This window comes from Choloepus didactylus, chromosome 12, assembly GCF_015220235.1.
Source record: "Choloepus didactylus isolate mChoDid1 chromosome 12, mChoDid1.pri, whole genome shotgun sequence".
Taxonomy (NCBI): domain Eukaryota; kingdom Metazoa; phylum Chordata; class Mammalia; order Pilosa; family Megalonychidae; genus Choloepus; species Choloepus didactylus.
The window spans coordinates 61,414,340-61,433,244 of NC_051318.1; the positions used below are offsets into that span (position 1 = coordinate 61,414,340).

Sequence of the window (18,905 nt, forward strand, 5' to 3'; positions counted from 1 at the left end):
GTGACTCAGAGAGACTTTGCAAGGTCTGAGGCTGACCCTAAGCCTGCAGGTACAGAGGGTACAATCATGCAGGATATTGTATCTTTGGGCCAATCCATGGGTCTGGAGGTCAATGCTGCTGACGTTGAGGGGTTAGTGGAGAAACATCGTGAAGAGCTCAGTACCAAGGAGCTTCAGGAACTACAGAAAAAGCAGCAACAAGAGCTATCTTAAGAGATTTCTTCAGGTGAGGAGGAGATAAGCGAGAATGCCCCCAGTTCCTTGATAATAGAAATGTGTGCAAAATAGGCAGACGTTCAAAACTTTGTGGAGAAGTACCAATCAGACAAAGCTCTGACAAGCAGATGTGAATTTATTGAATGACCAAGCAATTTCACATTCTCAAGGAATTCTGAAAAGAAGACAGAAGCAGTCCTCATTGGATAAGTTTTTAGTGAAGGTGACAAAGAGCGTGTCAGAGCCTGTGGTGCAAGTTGAAAAAAGACAGAAAAGAAAACACCTGAAGTGCAAGTGCCCGATGTTCTATTGGAGGGGGACTCTCCTTCCAAGCAACTCCATGTAACTCTCCTCTTCACCACTCTCCTCCCACCATCCCATTAGGCCATGGACTCCTCAGTGCAGGTAAAGTGAAGTTTTTGTTTTATTTAATCTAAGTATTTATTAATTTTTAGGTTTATTTCTCATGTAAAGTAATGATATACAGCCTTTTTTTTTTTTCTTTACATATTGCCTTAAAAATGTGCATTGTCTTTGTTTTGGAAATGAATTAAATTTATTTACATTATTCCTTATGGGAAAAAATCTGTTTGGTACTCATTGTTTTTTGGTACTCATCGTGCCTCCCAGAAACAATTAATGATGAGTACTGAGAAAGCCACAGAGGGAGTAGACAGAAGCTAAATATCAAGAAAACACAGAAGAGAAGGGAGAGACTAGGAGATGCCACCATGTGCCTTGTCATGTGACATGTGAAGGACAAAGCATAACCAGCAGCTAACCCCAGAATGCCACAGTCTTCAGAGAGAAAGCATAGCCTTGATGATGCCTTGATTTGGACTTTTTTGTAACCTCAAAACCATCATCATTAAATTTCCATTATTTATACCAGCCCATTGCATGGTATTTTCTTGAGCAGCCAAGGAAACTGAAACAGCATATATGAAAAACCAACAGCTAACATCATACTCAATGGTGAAAGACAGAATACTTTCCCCCTAAGATCAGGAACAAGACAAGGATTCCCACTGTTACCACTGTTATTCAACACTGTACTGGTAGTTCTAGCTATAGCAATTAGGCAAGAAAAAGAAATGAAAGGCATCCAAACAGGAAAGGAATAAGTGGAATTTTCCCATTTGCAGATGGCATGAGCATATATACAGAAAATCCTGTAAAAAATCCACAACAAAGCTACTAGAGCTAAGAATGAATTCAGAAAACTGGCGGGTACAAAAACAACACATAAAAATCAGTAGTGTCTATACACTAGTATGATCAATCTAATGAGGAAATCAAGGATAAAAATCTATTTACAATAGTAACTAAAAGAGTCAAATATCTAGAAATAAATTTAACCAAGAATGTAAAGGACTTGTATTTAGAAAACTACAAATCATTGCTAACAGAAATAAAAGAAGACCTAAATATGGAACATTCCATGTTCATGGTTTGGTAGACTAAACATTGTTAAGATGTCAATTCTACCCAAAGCAATTTACAGCTTCAATGCAATCCCAAACAAAATTCCAATAGACTTCTTTGCAGAAATGGAAAAACCAATCATCAAATTTATATAGAAGGGTTAGAAGCCCCAAATAGCCAAAAACATCTTGAAAAAGGAGAATGAAGTTGGAGGACTCACACTTCCCAATTTTAAAACTTATTGCAAAGCTACACTAATCAAAACATTCTGGGGTATAAGAACAGACATGTAAACCAATGGAATGGAATTGAGAGTTCAGAAATATATCCTCCCATCTATGGCCAGTCAATTTTTGACAAGGGTGCCAAGTCCACTCAATGGGGAAATAATAGTCTCCTCAACAAATGGTGCTGAGAAAACTGGATACACATATGCAAAAAAAATGAAGGTAGACTCCTAGTCCACATCATATACAAAAACTACCTCAACCTGCATTAAAGATCTAAATATAAGGAACAAAACTATAAAACTCATAGAAGAAAACATAGGGAAGCATCTTCAAGATATTGGGACAGGCAATGGTTTCTTAGACTTTACACAAAAAGCACAAGCAACAAAAGAAAAAAGAAATAAATGAGATATAATCAAAATTTAAAACTTTTGGGCATCAAAGAACTTCATCATGAATGTAAAAAGACAACCTACAGAAAAGGAGAAGATATTTGGAAACCCCATATCTAAAAAGGTTTTAATATTCAGAATACATAAAGATATCTTATAACTCAACAACAACCAAAAAGGCAACCAAATTAAAAAATGGACAAACGATTGGAATAGATATTTTTCCAAAGAAGATATAAAAATGACCAACAAGCACATGAAAAGAACCTCAAGATCATAAGTCATTAGGGAAATGCAAATCATAACCCCAGTGAGATACCATTTCACACCTACTAGAATGGCCACTATTAAATAAATGGAAAATAACAAGTGCTGGAGAAGATGTGGAGAAATAGGAAGACTCATTCATGGTTGGTGGGAATGTAAAATAGTGCAGCTGCTGTGGAAAAGAGTTTCACAGTTCCTCAGAAAGTTAAATATAGAATTACCATATGAATACAACCTGGCAATTCTACTCCTAGATATATATCCAAAAGCACTGAAAGCAGGGACTCAAAAAGATATTTGCACACCAATGTTCATAATAGCATTATTAACAATTGCCAAAAGATGGAAGCAACCCAAGTGCCCATCAACAAATGAATGGATAAACAAAACTTGGTATATACATACAATGGAATATTATGCAGCCACAGAAGGAATAAGAAGTTGTGATACATGCAACAACATGGATGTACACTGAACACATGGAGTGTGGATGTACACTGAACACATCAGGTAAAACGGGGGAAGGTGAAGACAGTATATGGGAACTCTGTCTTTTCTATATGTTTTTTCTGTAAACCTATAATCTCTCTAATAAAAAGAAAAGAAACCACATCAGAAAAAAAAAAACACTTGATACATGAAAATGAGGCACAAATGAAACCTTTGATGTTGTGTGTAGAGACAGTTGGTAGAATTTAGACGTTCCAGAGAGAAAGTCCACACTCCCAACTCCTACCCCACCCCAACTCAACATGGAATGTTAGAATAACCTTGTACTGTAACCCCATGATCGCTCACATTCCCACCTGAGATGCAAACCCCTCCAGGAGCTGGTTTTCTCTCCTTTCTCATCCCCATACTGTTGTCTGCTTATTTTCACATAACTGGTTTTCTACTGTTTTTCCCTACTAAAACTTCCCCTGCACCATCTAGAATCTGTACAGTAAACACACTTCCCTACACATCCACCATCTCACCTCCAGTCCTATCAAATGCAATTTATTTTCCATATCTTACAATCTTCAAAGTCAAGGGGGTACTCTCTCATTAATGCCACTTCCTGGCCATTACTCCTTCATCCTCCTATAAAAATTCTGGTTTCTTTGAGACTTGTGGATTATAGTGCCTAGTGTACTAGCCTCCCTATTGCAAAATCCAGATGTTTTTCAGCCCTATCATACTGAAACTTTCTGTTGCATCCCACACTGTTTACCAGGTACTCTTTGACACTGTTGATTCCCTTGGTGTGATGGTTAGGTTTATGTGTCAACTTGGCCAGGTGATGGTGCCCAGGTGTCTGGTCAAGCAAGCACTGGCCTGTTACTGCAAGGACATTCGTGGCTGGTTAATAAACCAGAAGGCTGGTTTATTAAATCATCAGTCAATTGGCTGCAGCTGTGACTGATCACATCAATGAAGGGCATGTCTTCCACAATGAGAGAATTCAATCAGCTAGATTTAATCCAATCAGTTGAAGACTTTTAAGCGGGACACTTCTTTGGCTGACGAGCGAAGCGTTTCCTGAGGAGTTCATTGAACACCTTCATTGGCGTTGTCAGTTCGCTGCCTGCCCCACAGAATTTGGACTTATGCATCCCCAGAGTTGTGTGAGACACTTTCATAAAATCTTATATTTAGGTATCTCTTGTTGATTCTGTTTTCCTAGAGAACCCAAACTAATATACTTGGTTTTGAGCATTACTCCCTCCTCATGCTCCTGACATGGTTCTGTCCATCCCTTATTACACTGTGCTGCCCTTTCACATTTCTATCACCCCGAGCTCCATCATTAGTCTACAATTATTCTTTCTGAAAACACTTATCTTAAACAGGCCTATTCACCATTGTTATCTGCTATCCAGATGAGGCCTCCTACATCTCGAAATCTGTCCCAGAGCTTCAGGCCTCTAAATTTTGTTTTTGCAGGATATGACCAATTGGATGACTCACAAACCATTCTTCTGTTACTGCATTCTTGACCTTAGGAAATGGGCATTAACATCCATCAAACCACTCAGAAATTTTGAAATCATCTAATATAGTTCTCCCAACCTACACAATTTCTACCAATTTTATCAAAATAAAAAATAAATATAATATAGGGCTTACTATATTTTAGGCACTTGTATAAGCATTCTACAAATATTAACTCCTTTAATCTCTTATAACAGAAATATTATTATCCCCTTTTTTACAGATGAGAAAACTGAGGCGCTCGTGTTAAGGAAATTGCCCAGGGTTATGCAGAGTCAGGATTCAGGCAATCTACATAGAGAACCCATGATCTTCATTTCTACACCATGCTCCTTCTTTAATCCAAGCAGCTAGGCTACATATACCCAGCTCTCCATGAACTGATTACTAACATTACCAATATAATCTCCCAGTAATTCCTGGACTGCACTCTATGCTTTATGAATACCAAACACTTGCAGTTCACAGCAGCTACATATGCTATGACTCTGTATGTTGCTCTGTGTTGTCCCTGGTACTCAGAGGACCCTTCATCCTTCCCATTTCTATTACCTGGTTAACATTTAATCATTCACTAAGTCTTAGGTCAGATATTCTCTCTACCAAGATGTATTCCTTAAGCTCCCATGTTGGGTCTTATGTTTCTTCCCAAACCTAATAATCCCCAAGTATACCTCTCTTTTTAACCACCATAGTTTATTGATATCATCTATGATTGACATACCATAAGATTCTTAAGAACAAAGAACACAGATTATTTTTAATTTTATCATTAATCTCCCAGCATCTATTTCAGTGTATGGCACATAAAAGTTATATAGAGACAGATCTTAAGCATTGCCTCTGGAGTCTTGCAGATCAGGGTCAATATCCCATCTCTATCACCAACCTACTTTGCAATCTTGAGCAAGATATTTATTCTCTATTATGTCACTATCCACAGAAAATTGTTACTCATTTTCCTATGACCAAGGAGTAGTTAGCAAAACAACAGGCAGAAAATGAGTGAGCTGAACTCTATTACAACAGAAAACAGCCCAGAATAAATAAGGATAACAGCCCCCACCCCCCACCCCCACGATCTTTCAAGGCAGGCATGCACAGTCTTGCCCACATTCTGCATCACTGCTAGGCCACAGAACAAATTAAATCGGAGTCTCATAAGGTGCAAAGTCATACCCACTTACAAAGCAAGAAGACAATGCTGGAAACTGCCAGCTCTTCTATGTTGAAGGCACCATCTTGCTTGTCAGGTGGAAACAGCCTCTTGTCAAAGAAAGGCACATTTGTCTGAAACGGTCATTTTATCTTCCTAAAGTGCCAATTACTCCTTGCAGCATTTGGGAGTTTCTAGAGAATCTGGCTCATAACTGATTGAATGGTTCGAGCAGCTCACTACATTTTTCTAGTTCAAAGAAATCACTTCTTGGACTTCTGAAAAGACACATAGCCCACAGGATAACTCATTCAACCTAAGCCATTAACGTAAGAATTAATGAGGAAAAAATCTTCAAAATGTAAAAGGATATTGGATAGATATTGAAGATCCCACAATAAATCAGCCTTCCCTGGGGTACTAATTAAGGGCCATTTTGTTGCAGTCAACAGATACTAAATTAAGTATAAGGGAGGATTTATTAGAAAAATACCGCTATTTCTCAAAATGCTGCACGAGGAATTTAAAAAAAATATTCAGGAAAGGAAGGAATTAAGGTAGTTCTGGAAATCTCAGTGCAGGATTTTAAGGACACATTTATTGCTAGAAAATTACCACTAAAGTGACTCATCTCTAATGAATTCTAATCACTGATATTTCTAAATTTTTAAAGCTAATGTTTGACCCAGTTTGAATCAAGTGCCCAGTCCTGAATCAATTAACTATGGCCCTGAATCAATTAACTATGGCCAAAGGTCAGTGTCATACAATATCAAAACCATTTCCAAAGAAAGGGAAAAGTGAAGAGCATCCACTAAAACTAAGTTTTTCAGGATTAAGACAAAGTAATTGTTTTACAAGTAATACAACAGGAGACCAAGTGACTATTCTACTTATTGAGTTAGAGACAACTAAAACAATTAAGAAGAAAAGAGAAAGAGAAAGAGAATAAGAAACATCTTGTTGGTGCCAGCAAAGCCTTTCAAAGACGTAAAGAATTGTGAAATGAATACTTTGGGACAAGCACACTTAAATTAAATGGTAGAAAAATAGCCCAGCATGACAGATGATTCTTCTCTGCTTCTGACATATGTGGTAGAGATGGACTGCAGTCTATCAACATTCCTCCTTCCCCTTCCACATTACAGAGCTGTTTGCTGCAAGGGATCAGATGCACAGCCATAGAATACATGTCCCAGGTTCACTTGCATCTAGACGGGACTATGTCTCTAGTTCTTATCAATAGAAAATGGGTAGAAACGTGAGCATTACTCTCTATGCAGTCTTTCACAAAGCAGCCTTCTCCTTGTGCTCTTTCCTGTTGGCTGGCCCTAGGTAATGGCAGAACCAATGGAAGGAACCAGGTACCTAAATCATCTCATGGAGGAAAGCCTTTCACCAGCCAGATACTATTACATGAACAAGAAAAAAAATTCTATTTGTGCTAAGCCACTAAAATTAAGGGGTCTATTTATCAGAGCAGACAGCATTAAACCAGAATTTGATTCCAGAAGAGATTGAAAAAAACCATAACAAGAAAACCATAACAAGATACTGCATTAGCTGAGAATTGCTGGATTTATTTAGCAAGATATCACAGGACAGAATTTAGCCTTGCAGAAAAGACTAGGATCAAAACTATTATTTCAGATGTCTTCCAGACAGTCACCATTAGAGTGAGAAACAGATACAAGGACTAGGAAACAAAGAAGTAATGCATATTGGAGAACCCAAGGAAGTTGGGTTGGCAGGAAGTTCCTGACAAAGGGAACTGATTGGAAACAAATAGAGCATATGCATCTTCAAAAAGTCTTTGTTAGAGCTTTCAAACAGCTCCATGGTCCACCAAACTACAGTGGGCAGGAAGGGGCTGAAAACTTGAGCAACTCCCAAGGATAACATTCTCACCAACACCCCCTTCAGGTGTGCCCATGGAAGATGATGGATAAGAAGTAATTCCCAGAGAATGGTGCTGGTGCCATGGAAACAAAAGAAAAAAAGGGTGTTCCTCCCAGAGTTAAGGTCAAGTGTCTAAGTAAGGGACTTCCTCCTTTGACAGAATCCTGTCCACCAGGATTCTAACATTGCTGTGGACCAGTAATTATTGTGTGTTTAACAGTTCTCCCTTTTGTAAATGGGGAGTCCCTATTCCACCGTTGTACACTGTATATATGCACAGGGCATGTCCAGGAAATAAAATAACTCATCTTTCAGTTTATAAGTTGCCAGATCTTGACAAGCCACATCTGGATCTGATGGGCATGAATGACATCTTCCAGAAATACTAGATTCTGAAATGGATAAAAGCATAAAATTGGAAATTTAGGTAATCTCCCTTAAAGAGGAAATAACTGTTAACACATGTAAGAAGAAGGGTACACACAAATAGTTTTGGCCAGAAAGGAGGGCTGTGGCAGACAGAGATGATTAGCTGGTAAAAAATACTGTGCTCCCCCAGCAGCCAGCTGTTCCTCTTTTATCTGGATGCAGCCATTTGACCAGTTTTTATCAAGGGACTATGAGAAGAAACCATGCCTATAACTTGCAGGCCAAAGCTTTGAAGACGCAGGTGTGTATTCTTAATGCTTTCCTCTGCTTCAGCCAGCTTTATGCAGAAGACAAGAAGTCCCAACGGGATAGGCGAGCATTAAAATAGAATAAGCCTCAGTCCCTGGATTATCACCCAGAAGAAAACTGTGCGCCTACCAGGACCCACTTGGGCAATCACATGAGAAAGAGGCCAACTTCTATTGTATTAATCACTGAAATCTGAGGATATGGGATTTGTTAATTAGTTTGTTTTTTATCATCTCGAATTTGCTAACAACAATTTATACTTTACCATGAAAGGAAAATTATATGGATTTAATTCTGGTACCCAAAAAATCCTCTACTAAAATGACTGAAAAGGGGAAAATAAACATAAACACAAAGGGAACAAAAGAAAAGATGACAGAAGTGAAGCAATGTCAACATTTGGAAAACCGGAAAACAGATGACACTACATGCCATAAAACTTGAGATAGTTTTAGAAAGTAGAAACCAAAAGGTACTTCTGACGGTAGAGATGCAAGACAGAGATGTAAAAGGCAGAACTGACTGAAAGGTGAAGAGCAGTTGGCGTCTAAAGCCCCTCCTCCATCCTATACTCTCCAGCAGCACTGCTCTTATGGAGGAGGAAGACTATGGGTCACTTTAGGGACTCTGGACACAGTCACATGAGGTCTGGCTGAGGGTGAGATGCCATTCTGAAAAAAGGAGACTTGAATAATGAGACCTCCTATCACCATTAACCAACCCCCTTCCTCTGATTCAGCTCTCAGGGCCAGTGCACCCTGACAACCTGCCATTCAGAAGTTGGAGAGATCCTTCTTAAGGAAACTGGTAGCTGGACAACTGAGGGTCCTTACAAGTACTGATAGTTGGGAGTTTCTCAGGGAAATATTCAGATCCCATGCAGCTACACACATCTCTCAGTTAGTCCCATTAATGCATGAAGAGACTTCACTCAGTTTTTAGGGCTTCCTTCTTAAATATGAACAGACATCCAAGGTTCATAGACATTTCAGGAACACCTCCAATACAAATGAGAAGGACCAAGACAAACCAATAGCTACAAAAAACTCAAAATAATTGGAAAACTGAAAGAAAAAAGAAGAAATCCAGCAAACCAAAAATTAAATTAATGCCTTCAGAGAGACAGATAGAGTGTGTCTATTAAAAAAGTACAGAATAGTCTGAAAGAGAACTTTCAGGGAACAAGATAGAGCTCTTGGGTATGAATACTGGGATGGTATAAATAAAGGATTTAGTGGAAGGATTAGATAATAAAGTTGAAAAGAATATCACAAAAGTCAAACAAAAAGAAATAAAGATGGTAAATGAGAGAAAAAAGATAAGAAAATTAAAAAGTCAGTACAGGAGTTCTAATATCTAATTGCAGGTATTCCAGAAAGAGACACTAGAGAAAACCATTGGGAGAAAGTTGCAAAGTACATAATAAAAGAAAAATTTCTAAGAACTGAAAATAATGAGCATACGAATTGAACAGGCACACCAAGTACAGGCACACCAAGTTCACAGCATAATAAAAAAATAAGAATAAAAAAATTTAAACAGACACAACATATTTTTCAGAACTCTGGAGATAAAAAGTAGGTCTTAAAAGGTTTTGGAGGTATAAACATTCACACACAAAGATAAAGGATCAGAATGGCATCTACATCTCAACAACATTACAGGAAACATAGAGAAAATGTTTCAAAACATTTGAAACAGAGAAAATGTTTCAAAATAAAATAAACAAATAAATAAAATATCAAAAGGCAATAAATAGTCCTGGAGAATAAGCAACGTAGCAGCCTATAAACAAAAATACTAGCCCTTCAAAAACTTCTGTGTAAGGTTAATTGACAAGAGTTCTAGAAATAAAAAAATTATTCTTTCTTTTAGAGATGAATAGTGCTTTAGAAATTTTGAGTCTTCTCATTTTATAGGTAATAGAACTAAGATTCAAAGAAGTTAAGTCCCTACTCAATGTTACATAGGGAGTTAGGGCCAAAACAGAGATGGGTACCAGAAAAACACTGATAAATAAGCTGCAAAATTAGGGTCCTGGTTAAAATAGAGTGACAGCAATGTAGCATAATGTCCCATGTTGGAAGAAAACAAGGAGCAATGAGAGAAGAGGCAGCCATTTCTTGGTAGACATATTTAGTCCTCTTCTACCCAGAAGCCATTGCAGAGAAAGCTGTATGCACATAATCAGAAAAGAAGAAGGGCTGAAGTCTGGGGGAAAGCAAAAGTTCTTACTGCATGCCTTTCCACTTTTTCGATATTTGGTTCAGTTTGGATCTAGGCCAAAACCAATTCCCATTTTCATGAGCAAAGATACATTTTGCAGTTTATTTCTGTCCATTTTCTAGGGCATCAGATGATTTGTTTTTAGCTAAACTACTGTATAATCGCACTGCTTTTATTGTATAGTTTTTGCAGCAGTAGTTATAAACTTTGGGCAAATTTTTGTTGTCCTTTCAAAAATAATAATTGGCTTCTCCCAATTTATAATGCATACTATTTTTATCCTGATGAATTATAGTACCCATAACATACATTGCAGCCTTGGAGAGCATACACAGATTTGTTGCAGACAAATGAACCCTTTCATTTGCCTTTTGTTTCTGATTGTTGAACAAGTGCTGCATAAATATGCTTGTCTTAGAAAAGCCATAATCCCAACTATTTAATCTTAAAACTGATATTTTCTCATTTTTTGGTTCTACTCGGGTTACTGCCATCTTGAATCTTCCTCTTTAAGAAAGTGCTGATGCTTTATGACAAGATTCCGCTCTGAACTCTGAAGTTCCTTCCTGAACACTGCTGGACAGATAGCTTATTTCAGCTTTTTGTAATAAATTAATTTCACATTTCACCTATTTCAAAAAACAGACAAGGTAACACCGAGTAGTCTGCTACTTCCTTTCTTTAAGCTTTTTAACTTTTGTGTAAATTTGTTAACTTTTGTCAAGTTAAGAGTGCTTACAATGCACATGAGAAGATCATGCAGTGATTTGAGCCTACTATTTCTATTCTTTTATTAGTCTTTGTGATGCAAACGTCTGCTTTATTAATATCCTATATTTCTGCTCTTATTTTGAGAAGATTTGTTTCTATTATTGCTTAGTCCTTTAAAACCAACTGCTGACTTGCATTCAAAAGCAAGCATCACTGTTGACATCAGAAGATGATGATAAAGACCTAGGAATATACCTTCAGGATAAAGCAGAAGTCATCTCAACCTAAATTACCAAAGTTCCTCAGGTTTCTGTAGTGATTTATGGTTTGCAAGGCATTTTCACATATATTATCTCATTTGATCGTCACAACAGTTCTGTCAATTAGATAAGGGATTGATATCTCTCCATTTTGCAAATGAAAAAACTGACTCTTAAGTTACCTACCTTGACCAAAATCAAACAGTGAATAAATGATAGAGCTGGGCCTTGAAGTCAAATACCTTGATTTCACATTCCAGTAGAAGGTTGTTGAGGTAAAAAAAAAAAAAAAAAAAAAAAAAAAAAACTCTTATGTTAGAAGTCTGTTAGAGCTTATTTATAAAAACCATTAAAAATCTTTGTAAATATAGACAGGCAATTAACCTTTTCACCACTTGACAAAAGCAAATGCCTTGTAGGAAAAAAAATTTTTAAGGGATATATATCTATTGTCTAGAATGAAGGGATGAACCCTACTTATATTTCCAACATATTCCCATTTTACAAAAATATTCCAAAACATTAAGGAATGTTCTAATTTAAAAATAAATAACTCCTTTTCTAATTGGCCTAGTATAGTAGATTCATTTTACTTTTGCATATTCTGATTTTGGCTTATCTACTTAAATAAATATTTTATATTGTGCTAATCACCATGCACATATTATTTCATGTTTTCATTTACTATTATTTTAGTATTTTTGTAAATAATATTATAATCATATTTGTAAACAAAGTCATTTTCTTTTTTGGAAAAAAATTAAAACAGGATCATTGGTTCAAAAGCATAGCTATTTAAAGGCTCATGGTAGAGGTTGCCATGTTGCTTTTCAAAAGGAGTATAAAATTAAAAGCATCATTAGCAATATAGGATTTTACCTCTTCTACCACAGCTTCATTTTTTTTCAATTGCTCAGGCCAAAAACCTTGGAGGAATTCATGACTCCTCTCTCTCTCTCTCTCTCTGTTTCACTGACAAGTTTTATTGGACCTACCTTCAGATTATATCCTGGATCTGACCCCTTCTCACCACATCCACTACTAACTAGCATCCTTCAGGTTTCCCTGCTTCTTTCCTTGCCCCTCTTTCGTCTATTCTCATTTTGTCTGCTGTCCACCATGCTGGCAAAATGCATAGGGGATTGAATCAGAAAGACCAATTATGAGGCTCTGGTGACAAAAGATGGTATCTTCAGACAAAGTTGATAACACTAAAGGTGGTGAGAAGTGCTCAGATTCTGAATATACTGAGTATACTTTGAAGCTAGAGTATAACATTCTAATGAATTGGAAATAAGATGTGAGAGAAAGGTCTGTATTAAAGATATGAATTTGGAAGTTTCCAGAATATAGAGGGTATTTAAAGCCATGAGACTTGAGTGAAATCCAAGAAAAATGAGTGTAAATAAAGAGGAGAATCGTGAACTAAGCCCCAGGGAACTCCATTATTAAGAGGGCACAGAAAAGTAAAGGAACTATCAAAGGAGCCTGAGAAGAGGAACCAGTAAGGTAAAAAGAAAACCAGGTGAGCATGGTGTCCTGGAAGCCTAGTGAAGAAAGCAGTGAGTGATCAGCTGTTGACAGATACTGCAGATAGTTCAAATAAGATGAGGCTGAGAATTGAGCAGTGCATTTAGTAATGTGACCTTATGACCTTGACAAGAGCAATTTTAGTGATGTGATCAAGATGAGATAATGTAAGAGAGAATATGGAATTGCTGAATAGAGAAATGCTTTTGAGGAATTTTGCTGCGAAGTAGAGGAAGAAATGGAGCAGTGATTGGTGAGGGCAGAAGAGTTGAGGAAGGCTTTTTTGGTTTTTTAATGGGAAAAACAATAGCATATTAATGAATATGATCCAGTAGTGAGTAAAACACTTATTTTTGTGGGACTGGAAAGTGATGTGCTTTAGTAGATGAAGAAGAATGGGAACCCATACACAATGTAGAGGGATAGGCTTTAGATAGAAGCATTGTAATTTATCTCTGGTTACAGGCCAGGAAGTAAAGGATATTGTGGCGCATATTGATGGTAGGTAGATAAGTGTGGAAGCCTGTGGAGAGCCTCCTCTGATTTTCTCATTTTTTTAGGCAGATAGGAAGCAAGGATAGAAAAAATGGAAAAAAAAAAAAAGATGTTGCAGGTTTAAGGCAAGAGGAGAAGGTGAAGAATCATTGTTTAGAAGAGTGGGATAGTGAATGATCATTCATTGGAATATAACACCCAGTATGATGTCTACCATACTGACAAAATGCTTGGAATGTAACACCTAGTATGATGGCCTGGCAACATGAAGAGTACATTGGAGGTTCAAAGTCACTAATTTAAAATGAGACTACTCCCTAGGATGTGTGTTTTCCCCCAGCTACATTTAACTAAACCAGTGCAGGTGTGGAATGTAGGGAGTTGAATTTAACCACAGTTATGGTTTTGCCAACAGCTACAAAAAAAGAAAAGAGAAAGAAAAAGAAAAAAAAAGCAAGGGGATTTTAGAAGCAGTTAGAATGAAAGTGATTGACGAAAGGATTTCACCAGGCTAACAAATGGGGAGAAGACTTCAAGAGGAAAAGGGACAAGAGAAAGGAACTGAGATCAGCAGACTGGAGGTCCTGGTGGGGTCAAAGGCTCATTGACAAAGTAAAGGAACCTCTCAACAAAGTAAACTGGAAAGATAACAGGTGGCAATCAGATAGTGGGGTGCATGGAACTGAGTCTGTGGAGAGGTTGTTATTATTTGGTAATAACAAGGTCTTGATCAGATCAAACACCGACCAAAAACCCTCCAGTGGTTCCCCTGTGCAAAAAGTGAAAGCTGAAGCCCTTATGTTGGCTTCAAGAAGCTCCACCCTAGCCTGCTTCTCACTGTCCCTGCACCCATCTCTCTACCTTTCTGACTTCATTCCTTTAAGTCCCCTCTAGTTTATTTCACTCTAGCCAACATGACATCTGTGCTGCCTTGAGACAAATTTCTGCATTGAGACCTTTATCCTGGCTGGTCCCCCAGAGCACAGAATTGCAAAATGCTTTTATTACAAATTCAGGTTTCTTTCCTTCAACCCCTTCAAGTCTTTTCCCAACTGTCACTTGTTCAACATGTCCTTCCCTGGCCACCATAATTAAATTTATAACCAACCCCAGGCCCTAACACTCACAACCTACCTTCCCTGCTTCATTTTTTCCATATTAATACTGTCTTTCAATATTACTATTTAACCCATTCTTTTTCTTCTTGTCCAACTTCCCCCATTGGAATCTGATCTCAGTAAAGGCTGAGAGTTTTATCTGTTTTGATTACAATGTTTCCTCAGCACCTAGCATACAGTACAAACTCAATGTATTGAATTATAGAATGAATGAATGACCTTTTTTTCATTGTAATTATTTAATTTTTGCTATTTTAATAGGTCTAAATATTACCAGTCTTATTTTAGTTTTCTAACAATTTTAAGAATTGCCTATGTACCCTTCGGATTTGAAAAAAAACTGCCACTTACTGTGAACATGGGGAAAATCCATTTATAGAGGTTATGAATTGTACAAATAATTTTTAGGAAAGTACCACTTATACAGATATATAGATATATAGAGCTTTAATATAGATTAATAGCCACTGTTTTGAAACACTCCAAAGGAGCTGAGTTCTATTCAAAAGGGCAGCTGCAGTGTAATTTGGGGTCATTTAGACAATTTTTTAACTAAAATCTAAAATGTGTGTGCTGGTATGGGCTCCCCCACTCAGTTTAGTCTGTTGCTCTGAGATTTCATAGAAATATTGATTTTAAACTGACACTGGGAAGAATTACTAAAGTAACTATTCCAATTATAGAATAAGAAGCTTAGGTGACTTTTTTTTCTTTAACACTGCAAGTATCTTTGTAATCTACAGACAGTTTGCACATTGCTGTACTCCAGTGATAATCCATACCACCAAAAGTCTATCTGAGTGATAATTATCTCACTATAGCTGATACTGAAGAAGGTCACCTTGAAAACTAAATTTTCGAGAAAATAAAATGCATTATCAAAATAAACCTGGATCCTAAAGACAAAAAGAACTGTACAAAAAAATACTAGAATCCAGTTAGTAAATGTGTTTCTCACAGGGGTATGTGTTAGCAGTTCTGAAACTCCTTTATATGTATATGTCAATTAAAAAAAAAGCTGGACTTGGCAAGACAGACTTTATTAGAAAGCATTATTGCAAAGGGGGAAAGGGATTATTATAATGGGGGGAGGGGGACTTTTACAATAGGGAGAGCACTCTGTCCATAACGTCTGTAAATGTCTGAAAGGTTAGGCAAAAAGGATTTTTTTTATATATAGACTAAAAAAAAACCCAGGGTGGGAAGTAGGATGAAAGGGTGGTCTGGTAGATAGTAGACCAGAGAATGTTTTGCCCAGGAGCCAGCCTATTTCCTGGGAGGGGTCTTTAAAGAGAGGCTGTACGCTGGTTCAAGCTGAGGGTGTGCCAAAGTTCAGAGACCTGGGGGGAAGGAGACAAACATTTTATTCCAATTGATCAGTAGGAACAAGCAGTTCCGCTAATCATTTATGAAGTGAAGAACAGGAAATCAGAAGTTTGTGTCTGACCTTGTCATAGATAAATGAGGGGGCCATTCGCAAGTCTTATCTAAATGATATGGGGAAGGGTGGTTCCTTGCAGTAAGATGTTTTTTGGGAATATAAAAGGGCTGAGGAATGGTTCTTAACCTTAGCTGTTTTCCAGGATCAAAGGGCTCAGGTGAAGTTCAACACTGCCATATATTAGAACCGAACAATAAGTAAATACATTGCAGAAAATGAAAGCTCAGGTTTCTTACTGTTGGAGAAAGAAGTTAAGAATAAGAAAAATGGAAAGGATAAAATTGGTGTCAATTGGAATGAGAGTGTCAGGATTAACTTACGAATTTTAGTAGAGAGAAAGAAATACAGATGTATATATATGCATGAGTTTGTATGCATATGTATACAGATGTATGTATATGAATGAGTTTGTATGCATATGTATATTTCTCAATTTTTGTCAACTGAAAGGGCCTAGCAGCAATGGCAGCAATGAATACATCTAGCACCCAGATCATGGTTTCTAAATACCATTCTCCAATAGGCAAAGAAAGATACCCTTGGAGAAGTTGTGATTCCAGGGCTGGGGCAGAGAAAATACAAGATGAGTCGAGACACAGAAAGCAACTTTACAAAAGGGGATCCTAATGCCAGAAATAGAAAAATTTGAGCAAGAAAAAATGATCACATTGGATTAAAACTCATAGAGTAAGATAAATACCCATGATTCCATATTGATATAAATAAATAATGGAGAGAGAGGATACATCTCTTCCTTACAGAAGAAATCTATAAATGTAGAAGGAATAAGAGAAATGGAAAATTGCTTTTAGAACACATGGTAATAATTGATAAAGACAAGATTTACTAATGGATGCTAACGGTGAAAGTGTGAGGAGAAATAGTATACTTGTCCAGTCACTTGAAAGGTCTTCCCCCAAGTTATTTATTAATTACCAAGGGAAAAATAGTAACTTTACAGTGAAGAACCGAGCAGACACTACCTTAATCAGGTGATCAAAGTAACATCACCAGTAATAAAATATAACAAAATCCCAATTTACCAGTGTCCTCAATTCCTACCCTTGTCACCATAGAAAGCCACATCCAAATACATGTGCTAAGAGTATCATCAAAAGAGGCAGGAGGAAAGAATCTGCAAATTCAACCTCTATTCCCAATTCAGAGGTGTTTGTCCTCTGCTGCCCAACTTATCTACCTAACTTGGCATCTTTTGATATATAGCACCTACCCATTTGCACAGGAAAAGTCCTAAGATAGATCTGAGGGCTTCTATAATAATCACAAAATATCAATGATTTATGAAAACAAGCATTTATTTCCCACTGATGGGTCTGCTGGAAGCTGTGGCTCTGCTTGCCCCTGCTCCACATGTCTTCTCATGCCAGGACCCTGGAGCTGAAAGAGCAACTCCATCTGGGATATGGGTTCTCACGGCAGAAGTCAGGAGGGCAAATGTCTGGAAGATGTTTGATATGCTGCTTAAAGCTTCTGTTCAGACATGACACGTCATGGCTGCTCACACTCCATCAGTCAAAGACCATCAGATGACCAAGCCAAAAATCAACAGGTGAATGTACAAGAAAGAGAAAATCTGGGAACAATTCAGTTTACCACAATCCACCATCCTGGTGACATATACTTCCTTCTCTTTTGCCCACAAAATACTCTCACCATCTCCAGGAAGATATCTCAAAGTCTTACACAATCACAGCATCTTGCTCACATCTAAGATCACTTGACAGCCTCCACCTCAGGTTGGAATGGGGCTCCTCTGCCCCCAACACACACAATGTATAGTGGTAAAACAGTATCAGGATAACTGCAATAAACAGTCCTGTTCAGAATGGGAGGTACACAGCAGTCACTGTTCCATGGAAATTCAAAATCCCACTGGGCAAAACTTGTGAGGTTCTCACTCAGGTCAGTTCTCCTTCCCAACAGTAGCACTGCAACCAAATGTTGCCCATGGATTTTGGCTCTACCTTCGGGGGGGGGGCTTTCCCTTTACATTATTCTCCTTGGCCTCATCTAAAAGGGGCATTAAAGAAGAAGCCCTACTTGGGACAATAGTGGGGGCCTAAAGGTTGGTTTATGTTTTGACAGTCACTGCCTCTTTTATTTTAGGTTGGCAGTGCTTTTGGCAATACAACTCTCTCAAATGTCAGATTTTTACTAGTGGAAGTATTTGATTTGATTCCAGTCAGCTCCACAGGTCAACAGCTAAATTCATAATTCTTTTTGAGATATCCCTTGATAGACGTAATTACAGAATCAAGTATTCTTTGTTTGTTTGTTTGTTTCAGAATCTGTACCTAATCTCTTTTCCTTGAACCATTTTGCTGTACTAAATTGTTTTACTGGGGAGAATCTTAATCCAATCAGATGTTTAAAGAAGAATTAAAAACAAGTATGAAGGTTATGACCTGGATTTAGTCTTCACCCTGAAGATCTGAGAAACAGTCCTATTTCCAACCTTGGAAATCTCAGAATTTCTGGGTTCTCTACATTCCCCCCTAGTTCTGCTTTCAAACTGATCATTTTTTTTTTTCTGAACTCTTCTATTTATTGTAGTAACATAGGAAGAAAAGCTAATAATAGCCAAGTCACACAGACAGCATTCTGTTTGAAATTAACTGAGACAACATTTTTACCAGATGTTCCTCTATCGCATAATCTGGGTTGCCATTTTTTTCAGCCTAAAATAACAGCTTCCTTATTGCTCACTATGCAGCCCAGAATATGTTGTTGTTGCTGCTGCTGCTGTTGCTTTTATGGCAGCAATCACTTCCAGTATCAATTTCTGTATTTGTCAGCTTTTGCTACTGTAACAAACAAAGATTTTAGTATTAGTGGTATTTCTTTGATTCCAGTCAGCTCCTTGTGC

At 37.5% G+C, this 18,905-nt stretch overlaps 1 pseudogene; it reads left to right on the forward strand.

The window, feature by feature from the left end:
• Nucleotides 1–603: 603 nt before the first annotated feature.
• Nucleotides 604–18,905, forward strand: part of LOC119506861 — a 38,425-nt pseudogene continuing 20,123 nt past the window's right edge.